Genomic DNA, 10,000 nt, shown 5'->3' with positions numbered 1-10,000 from the left:
TGATTACTATTTCTGGACCCAATGTGCATGACTTTGCATTTGTCAACATTAAAGGACATTTGCCATTTTTCCGACCATTCAATAATGTGACTGAGGTCTTTCTGAATGATTTCGCAGTCGGTCTTTGTGAGGGGCTTTCCACCCACCTTGGTGTCATCATCAAATTTCGATATTGTTGATTTCAGTCCTGATTCGAGGTCGTTGATATATATGATGAAGAGAATGGGTCCCAGCACTGACCCTTGAGGCACTCCACTAGTGACTGGGAGCCAATCGGAAGGCTGTCCGTTTAGTAGTACTCGTTGTTTTCTGCCGGTGAGCCAGTCTCTTATCCACGCGATCAGATTGGCTCCAATGCCCGCCGAGTGCAGTTTCTTAAGGAGTCGCTCGTTCGGTACCTTGTCGAAGGCTCTCTGAAAGTCCAGGTATATAACATCACTGGGGATGTGGGCATCCCAGTTCTTATACATATCTTGGAAGAAGTCTAATAAATTCGTTAGGCAGGAGCGCTTGTTTCTGAAGCCATGCTGGGTGTCGGAGACTACATTATTGTCTTCTAAAAACTTGACAATTTGTCTAATAATCTTTTCGAGTATTTTTCCTGCCACTGATGTCAAACTTATGGGCCTGTAGTTTAATGCAACGTCCTGTTTGTCTCCTTTTTGAAAATCGGTGTTTTTACGTTCGCCATCTTCCTTTCTTGTGCCCGATTTTTGGAAGCTTTCTTACCCGGGAAATGACAGTTCAAATACTAGGAGTAGGATAGAAGGAGATAGAAGGAGTAAGTCATAGAAAAAAAAGTCATCAGGAAGCTAAAGGAGGAAAGAAAGAAGTAATTCATAGGAAGTAAACCAGCAGAGAGTTTTAGAGAGAGGAAAAGAAGGAGTAAGCCATAGGAAGTAAACCAGCAGAGAGTTTTAGAGAGAGGAAAAGAAGGAGTAAACCATAGGAAGTAAACCAGCAGAGAGTTTTAGAGAGAGGAAAAGAAGGAGTAAACCATAGGAAGTAAACCAGCAGAGAGTTTTAGAGAGAGGAAAAGAAGGAGTAAACCATAGGAAGTAAACCAACAGAGAGTTTTAGAGAGAGGAAAAGAAGGAGTAAACCATAGGAAGTAAGCCAGCAGAGAGTTTTAGAGAGAGGAAAAGAAGGAGTAAGCCAGCAGAGAGTTTTAGAGAGAGGAAAAGAAGGAGTAAGCCATAGGAAGTAAGCCAGCAGAGAGTTTTAGAGAGAGGAAAAGAAGGAGTAAGCCATAGGAAGTAAGCCAGCAGAGAGTTTTAGAGAGAGGAAAAGAAGGAGTAAGCCATATGAAGTGAGTTACCTGAAAAGAAAACTACACAGAACAAGTAAGAGGAAAAGTAATATAAGTTTCAAAGAGTCAGGATGATAGGCCTTAGTGGTAAACTCTAACAGTCTTCCTTCGCCTGTATTCCGCCTTCCTACGATTTGAACGCTTTCAGAATGGGAATATCAAGACACCTCTCTAGCCTTCCACCTCCCTTTTTGCAGGAGCCGTGATATAGCGTGCTTTTTTAGTATTATTTTTTATATGGCCTTGAGCTGCCTCCTGGACTGCTAAAGAAAAGTTATCATAGTAAGAAGTAGGTCATCGTTTTGAGTTAGTCGTCGTAATAAGGAGTAATTGATTGTGAGCAGTCATCGCATTAGAGAGGTCATCGTACTATATGGAGCAGGAAGATAAAATAACCGGAAAATAGAGTAAGACATCGTAATAGAGTAAATAAGGAGTAAATTATCAGAGCAAGTCATCATCGTAAGGAATAAGTCTCAGTAAGTCATCGTAGTCAAGATTGAGTCATCATTGTAAGAAGTAATTGGCATTAGGGGTAAGTCATCGTTGCAACAGTCGAGTCATGGCAATAGGGGGTCGGTTATCGAAGTCAGTCATCAGAATCACAATAATAGGTCATCGTCATCGCCTCCATAGTTTGCTGTTAAGGTTATTCACGGCGACGCCTCCAGAGCTATCGCTTCATTATCGCTGCAACGCTTGACCGGCGATGAGAGGGGGAAGGGGTGAGAGAGAGAGAGAGAGAGAGAGAGAAGGGGGTGGGACAGACAGACACAGGCAGACAGACAGACAGACAAACAGATAGACAGAACAAAATGCAGAAAGAAGGAAAGAAGAAGAAAGTGGGAGCGAAGTGATAAAAAGAAAAAAAGTTAATAATGGGATGAAGAAATAAAGGAAGGAAGGAATTAATGATGCCGACAGAGAGAGAGAGAGAGAGAGAGAGAGAGAGAGAGAGAGAGTAACGGTGGATAGGGGGACGCACTGACAGGCAGATGGATTGACAGAAAGTTATAAACAGACAGACGAACAAAATTAATGGAAGAAAATAAGATAACGGAATGAGAAAGAACAAAATAAAGAAAAAAAAATCATATTAAAGAGATTAGGAAAAAAATGGAAGGGAGAAAAAGCAACAAGGAAGAGGAAAGGAAGAATATGAATACTAAAAAAATGAAGATGGAAAAGAAAAAAAAATCGTTTGAAAGAAAGAAACAAACAAACATCTCAGCTGACGGACAGATGGAAAGAAACAAACACAGAGACAGAAAGACAAACACAAACACACCCACGCACAGACAGACACACAGATGGATGCAGATAAAGGAACAGACACACGTAACAAGACGAGAGAGAGAGAGAGAGAGAGAGAGAGAGAGAGAGAGAGAGAGAGAGAGAGAGAGAGAGAGAGAGAGAGAGAGAGAGAGAGAGAGAGAGAGAGAGAGAGAGAGAGAGAGAGAGAGAGAGAGAGAGAGAGAGAGAGAGAGATCGCCTGATAGATAGAGAGAAAGTGAGCTGACGAGAAAGAGACAGAGACAGACAGAGACACACACGAGAGAAGAGAAAAGAGACAGACGGACAAAGGGAGCACACACACACACACACACACACACACACACACACACACACACACACACACACACACACACACACACACACACACACACACACACACACACACACACACACACACACACACACACACACACACACACACCAGGTAAACATTGTCTTTTCTCCACCTTTTGCTCTGCTTTAAAGAGAGAGAGAGAGAGAGAGAGAGAGAGAGAGAGAGAGAGAGAGAGAGAGAGAGAGAGAGAGAGAGAGAGCCATAGAGGAATGATAAAGGGAGACAAGAAAGAGGAGTAAATAAGGGAATAAACTAGAGATAAGAATTAAATACCACGTTGTTAAGCATAAAAAACACCACACTTTTCTTGTACCCATTTTCTTTTCCTTATATAGCCAGATCCGCCTTTTCCTTTCCTTTTTCCTTACCTTTTTTTTCACAATTCTCTGATCCTTCCACCTTTTTCTTTCTCTCTTCTTTTCCGTTCTTTATTCCCCCTTTTCCATCCCATTCTCCAATATCCATCTTTCTTCTCCTTCCCCTTTCCTCCCACCTTTTCCTTCTTTCCTTCTGTCTTTTCCGTTCTTCATTCCCTCTTTTTCATTCCACTCTCCATTTTTCTTTCCCTTTCTTTCTTTCTTTCCCCCACCCTCCGTCTCTCCCTTCTCCTCCTTCCTTCCCCTCCTCCTTTCTCCCTTCTCCATACTCTCCTCTTCCTTATTTTTCTCCCCTTTTTCCTTTTCGATTCCTTTTCCACTCCTGCTTTCCATCTTCTCCATGTCCTAATTCTTATTCCTTCCTCTTTCACTCCTTTCTTTCCCCTCCTTTTTCATTCTCTCCTTTCTACTTTCTCTTTCCCTACTTCTTATTCTTTTTCCTCCTCCTCCTTCCCTGTTCACTCCTTTCTTTCCTCTCCTTTTTCATTCTCTCCTTTCTACTTTCTCTTTCCCTACTTCTTATTCTTTTCCCTCCTCCTCCTTCCACCCCCTCCCCTCCATTCTTCCCTCCTCTGCTTCCTTCCCTTAACCTCCATTTTTTTCTCCTCCGCCTCCTCCTCATTCCTTTCCCTCCCACTCTTTCTTTTGCCTCCCCTTCTCATGTTCATCCCACTCCTTTCTTCCTTTCCCTCCCACTCTTTCTTTTTCCTCCCCTTCTCTTATTCATCCCACTCCTTTCTTCCTTTCCCTCCCACACCTTTTTCCCCTTCAACTCCTTCCTTCTTTCCTTCCTTCCCCCCCCCCCCCAGCCTCCCTCCTCCCCCCTCCCTCCCCCTATGTAGTACACTGTCGAGATTACGCGTGAGGGATGGTCGGGGGAACGCTTGCAAGATGTGGATAAACATAATTATTTCTCATCATCCTCTTTGCGTTGACGTGTAGGCCAGATGGGATCGGGAAGGGGTGGTGGTGGTGGTGAGGGTGGTGGTGATGAGGGTGGTGGTGGTGGTGATGATGATGGTGGAGAGTTGTGTTGATGGAGGTGAACGGTAGTTGGTGTGTGTGTGTGTGTGTGTGTGTGTGTGTGTGTGTGTGTGTGTGTGTGTGTGTGTGTGTGTGTGTGTGTGTGTGTGTGTGTGTGTGTGTGTGTACGTACGCGCGCGCTCTCCCACACAAAGGAAGATGGAGATTGTTAAAAAAAAAGAACGAGAAAGAAAAAAATAATAAAGGAAGGAGTAAGAACAGGAAGGCGGCATTTTATTTATTTATTTATTTATTTATTTATTTATTTTGTTACATCGCTGCCTGTAGTGCTGGTAGGCTTTTTTCAGGGGCCTGGTGGTCGTCCCAAGCCCGTCATGGCGCAGGCAATAAAAATGTTGGTTAAATCAGAATGAGAGAGAGAGAGTGAAATAGACACAGGTATAGAGATAGATGGATAGATAGAGAGATAGAGAGAGGTCATCCAATACATTTCTTTTCAGCTCACATGCCCACCACCTTCATCCCTTAAAATCCAATACACGCATTCGCCACTTGACCTTTGACCTTCCTAAGCGACCGTGGTGAAGGGTTGGTCATGTCACGTGCCCATGACCTCATCAGCTGACCCAATATGAGGAGACACGTGCTGTTTGACTTCCTGCTCTGACCTATTGAGGAAAGGAGATTAATTAAGGGAGGGAGGTCATGGTGGGAAAGTGGAGGGGAAAGAGGAGGAGGAGGAGGAGGAGGAAGAAATGGTAAAAGGGAAATGGGTCAAGGGAGTGATGAAGGGAATAAAAAGAAAGACAAAGGAAAAGATGAGAAGAAAAAGAATGGATAGAGAGGAGGTGGTAGTGTTGTTGGTGGTGATAGTGGTGGTGTTGGTGGTGGTGATAGTGGTGGTGTTGTTGTTGGTGAAGGTGGTGGTGTAACTTTACCTGGGTCGTGAAGGCATTTTATGGTGGTGGTGGTGGTGATGGAGGTGTTGTGTTAGTGGCTGGTTACGGCGGAAAATGAAGGCGTGTTGGGAGTGGTGGTGATGGTGGTGGTGATAGTGACCGCCCCAACCACCCACACCACCGCCTGACTTTCCTTCTCCTTCTTTTCCCTCTCCTCCTCCTCCTCCTCCTCCTCCTCCTTCTTCTTCCACTACTTCTTGTTTTTACTTTTCCTCCACCTTCAGGTTTTTTTCTTGTTCTGGTTTTTGTTTCTTTTTTCTTCTCCTTTCTCTTCTTCCTCCTCCTCCTCCTCCTCCTCCTCCTCCTCCTCCTCCTCCTCCTCCGTCTCCATGACCACCACCACTAACATTATCATCTCATCTGCATGTCCCGTCCCAAACACACACACACACACACACACACACACACACACACACACACACACACACACACACACACACACACACACACACACACACACACACACACACACACACACACACACACACACACACACACACACACACACACACACACACACACACACACACACACACACACACACACACACACACACATCCTTGAGAATAAAACAATGACCATATATTTTCTCTCTTTAGGGTTACATTGGTGATGGTTGTGATGGTGGTGATGGTGGTGATGGTTGTGGTGGTGATGGTGACGGCGGTGATAGTGGTGGTGATGGTGGTGACGGTGGTGATAGTGATGGCGGTGGTGATGTGGTGATGATGGTGGTGATGATGATGGAGGTGATAGTGGTGGTGATGGTGGCTGATGTGATGATGGTGATGGTGGTGATGGTGATACAGGAAAGTGAAATACAATATACATACCATTACAGGCATCGTAAAATAATAATAATAATAATAATAATAATAATAATAATAATAATAGTAATAATAATAATGGTAATAATTATGCAGTGATAAAGACGGAGGAAAAAGAGCCACGATAATGAGAAGATATATATCGCTCCATCAATATACATACATATATATTTTTATCTCAACAATAATTTGGTATATAATTGACTTTATTTTATGTATTTCCAACGGCAAAATGGCACGGAGCAACATGTGAAAGTGTAATTAATGACGGGGAAACTTAGTAATAGACACACACAAAGGAGGGAGGAAGAAAGGAATGAATAAGTAATAGACGAATAAATAAATAGATGAATAAATATTAAAATCAATAAAGTATAAGTTAATCGGAAAAAAGAACAAGGACAAAACACAATGGTAAAAGAGAACGAACCAAAATAAAAAGGTAAAATAGAAAAAAAAAATGAGACTAGGAATTAATTACAACAAACTTAGGAGTCGACATTTAAAGAAAGAAAAAAAATAATAATAATAAATGGTCATGTTGCACGTTGAGACTTTTTACTGGCCTATCGGAAATGTCTCGAGTAGCTGACCTTTCCCTGACATGACCTTCCCTTGCCCTCCATGACCTAGTGACCCTGACGACCCCTTGCCTAACCCAGCAGTGTCCTAGGTGACCTCCATGGCCTCCAACCTGATCTCCCGTGGTTTGCCCGATCAGAAAGGCATTTGTTATCTGTCCATGTGACCTTCAGGCTTGTCAAGGTCACGGCCTGATGACGTCATACACTTGAGGTCACGATGAAGGTTTGTGTGATGAGTGACGTACACGGACATAATCTTATACACACACACACACACACACACACACACACACACACACACACACACACACACACACCATTTTCTTTCTGTTTTATATTCTTCATCTTCATCCTCATCATCATTCTCATCATTATCTTGTTCTGGCTCGTGTTCTTGTTCTTCCTGTGGATGTTAGTAGCGACTATATTGCTTGTTGTTGTTGTTGTTGTTGTTGTTGTTGTTGTTGTTGTTGTTGTTGTTGTTGTTGTTGTTGTTGTTGTTGTTGTTGTTGTTGTTGTTGTTGTTGTTGTTGTTGTTGTTGTTGTTGTTGTTGTTGTTGTTGTTGTTGTTGTTTGGTCAAGTCAGGGGTCAGTTAGTTAATGCAGTACGTATCCATTAGCTATTAGCCTGTTAATTAATCAAACATATAAAGCCTCTAATTAATACTCATCGCGGTGGCTGAGTCTTTCCTCCTCCCTCACGTGCACAGCGTCAAGGGTTCGTTCCCCGCCCAGGCCTGAGTTACGGGCAGCTGTGTGTCTTTCTGTCTGAACGTCTGTCTGTCTGTTCGGCCGCTGTGATGAGCTCCTGATGCGGCGATAACTCCTCCTCGCCGATGCTCATCTAATTAGCGGGACGGCGGAGGTGGTTTGCCTCGCTGATTGGGTCTTACCTGGGCAGTCAACCCTCCTGTGATGTAATGATGGGTCGCAGTCTTTTTCTAATGAGTGAAAAAAAATGTTACCGCAATACGAAAAAAAAAAAAAATCAACTGGCATCAACGACTATATCATCAAAATCTACAATAAAACATCACCAATATTCATCATCATTATCATCCTCATTATCTTCATCATCCTTCACATCATTATTGCCATCATCGTATAAATCATCAGTACCTCTATCATCATCATAATCATCACTGTCATCATCATTACCCTCATCATCATCATCAATAACAAGCAACAACGAGACAACGAGAACAACTAATGCAAACACATGCGCCCCACATTCTCCTCCTTCCTCTCCCTTTCCTTCCACTCCCTCCCTCCCCCTCTCCTTCATTCCTTCCTCCCTCCAACCTTCACCTTTACCTTTCCTCCTCAACTAATGATCGAATTAGCGACTTTGAAGCGTGCGGAAAGGAGGGGGAGGGAGATGAGGGAGGGAGAGAGGGGGAGGCGTGGAAGGGAAGGGGAGGCTGGGTGGAGGTAAGGGCTCAATGCTTCCTAATTAAGCAGCGCAACAATAAACATCTGATCTCAACCGTTAATCACTGACCCCTTCCCTTCCCTTCCCTTCCTTCTCTTCCCTTTCCTTCCCTTCCCTTCCCTTCCCTTCCATTTCCTTTTCTTTCCTTTCCTTTTTTTCCTTTCCTTTCCTCCCTTTCCCTTCTCTTCTCTTCTCTTCTCTTTTCTTCTCTTCTCTTCTCTTCTCTTCTCTTCTCTTCTCTTCCCTTAATTCATCTCTTCTTCTCCCTTTACTTCATTCACATTCCTTCCCTTCACATTCAATTCTCCTCTCTTTTATTTTATAGCAATCCAATTTATTTCACGTTCCATCCTCTGCCTTTACTATAATCTCCCTCCATTCTTTCACGTTCTTTCCTTCTCTTTCCTTGTCTTCTCTTTCCTTTTCTTTTCTTCCCTTCCCTTCCCTTCCCTTCCCTTCCCTTCCCTTTCTTTCCGATCCTCTCCCTTCTTTTGCCTTCGCTCTTTTATTTAACTTCCCTTCTATTTGCTTCCCTTTCTTTTGTTTCGCTTACCTTCACTTTCTTTTATTTAATTTCCCTTCTGTTTGCTTTACACCTCTCCATTTCCATTGACTTAATTTCTTTTCCCTTTCCCCTCTGCTCTCTTCCCCTTCCCTTCTTCTTTCTTTCTTCTTTTAGCTTCACAATCTTTACTTTCCCTTTTTCCTTCCCTTCCCTTCCCTTCTTTTTCGTTTCTTTGCTTCCTTTTTTTCCTCTTCCCTCCCCTTCCTCTTATCCCCCTTCTAGTTCCCTTCCCCTCCTTCTCCTTTTCTTTCTCTTTGCTACATTTCCCTTCCATTTTTTTCCTTTTCCTTCTGTTACCTTCCCTTCTCTACCCTACTCTACCCCTCCTTTTCCTTTCCTATTCTCCCTTCCTATCCCTACCCTTCCATTATTTTATCTCCTTTCTTTTTAATTTTCTTTTCCTTCCCTTCCCTGTCCTTTCCCATCCCTTCCCTGTCCTTTTCCATCTCTTCTCTGCTCTTCCTGTTCCATCCCTATTCTTCCTTTCCCTTATCTTCCCTGTCATTATCTTACCTTTATTTCCCTTCTCTTTTTTTCCCTCTCTTTCATATATTTCCTTTTTTTGTAACGTTTCAGTCTCTTTTCTTCTTTTCTATTTCTTTCTTCTTTTCTTTATTTTATTGCCCTTCTTTTTTTCTGTCATTTTATTTTCGCTGTCTCCTTATCAGTTTTCCCTAATCACACCAAATCCATTCCTTTCTATAAGCCGTTTATTATTCTCCTTATATTATCGTAACTTCTTTTCTCCTCTTCCAATCATCATTCCAATTCATCCAATTTATCTTACATCTCGTCCCTTCGGTTTCTCCCTTTGCTTTTGAACTTCCTTTTTCATATTCGTAACCATGTCTTTATTAGTCGCATACCATGATTCATTTTGTCATCTCCGAATTTTCATTTATTTACATTTTTTTGGTGTATCATTTCAACCGTATAATGCTAATGATTTTTTCCCTTTCTTAACAGGGCACTTTTGAAACGGGAAGAAGAACGAGGGAAGAGAGGCAGCCGAAAAAGATGAAGGTAAGAGAAGATAGATAGACGAACAGATAGTAGAGAGTAAAAAAAAAGAAGAGAGGGAAAGAGAAAGAAAAAGCAACCACCCCATAGAACACAGATAGATAGAAAGAGAAAAAAAGAGAGGAAAAGAGAGAGATCAACTGTCGAAAAGAAGCCAAACGGATAGTTAGTGGAAAAAAATAGAAATAGAAAAAGAAAGAGAAAGAGAGCTCAACAATCCCAAAGAACCCAGGTAGATAGGTAGAGAGAGAGGAGGAAAAAATACAAAGAAAAACAAAGAGAGGGATGAGGAAAAAAGACAAAGAAAACAAAG

This window comes from Eriocheir sinensis, chromosome 36 (genome assembly GCF_024679095.1).
Source record: "Eriocheir sinensis breed Jianghai 21 chromosome 36, ASM2467909v1, whole genome shotgun sequence".
Classification (NCBI taxonomy): domain Eukaryota; kingdom Metazoa; phylum Arthropoda; class Malacostraca; order Decapoda; family Varunidae; genus Eriocheir; species Eriocheir sinensis.
This window is presented reverse-complemented; position numbering follows the sequence as displayed.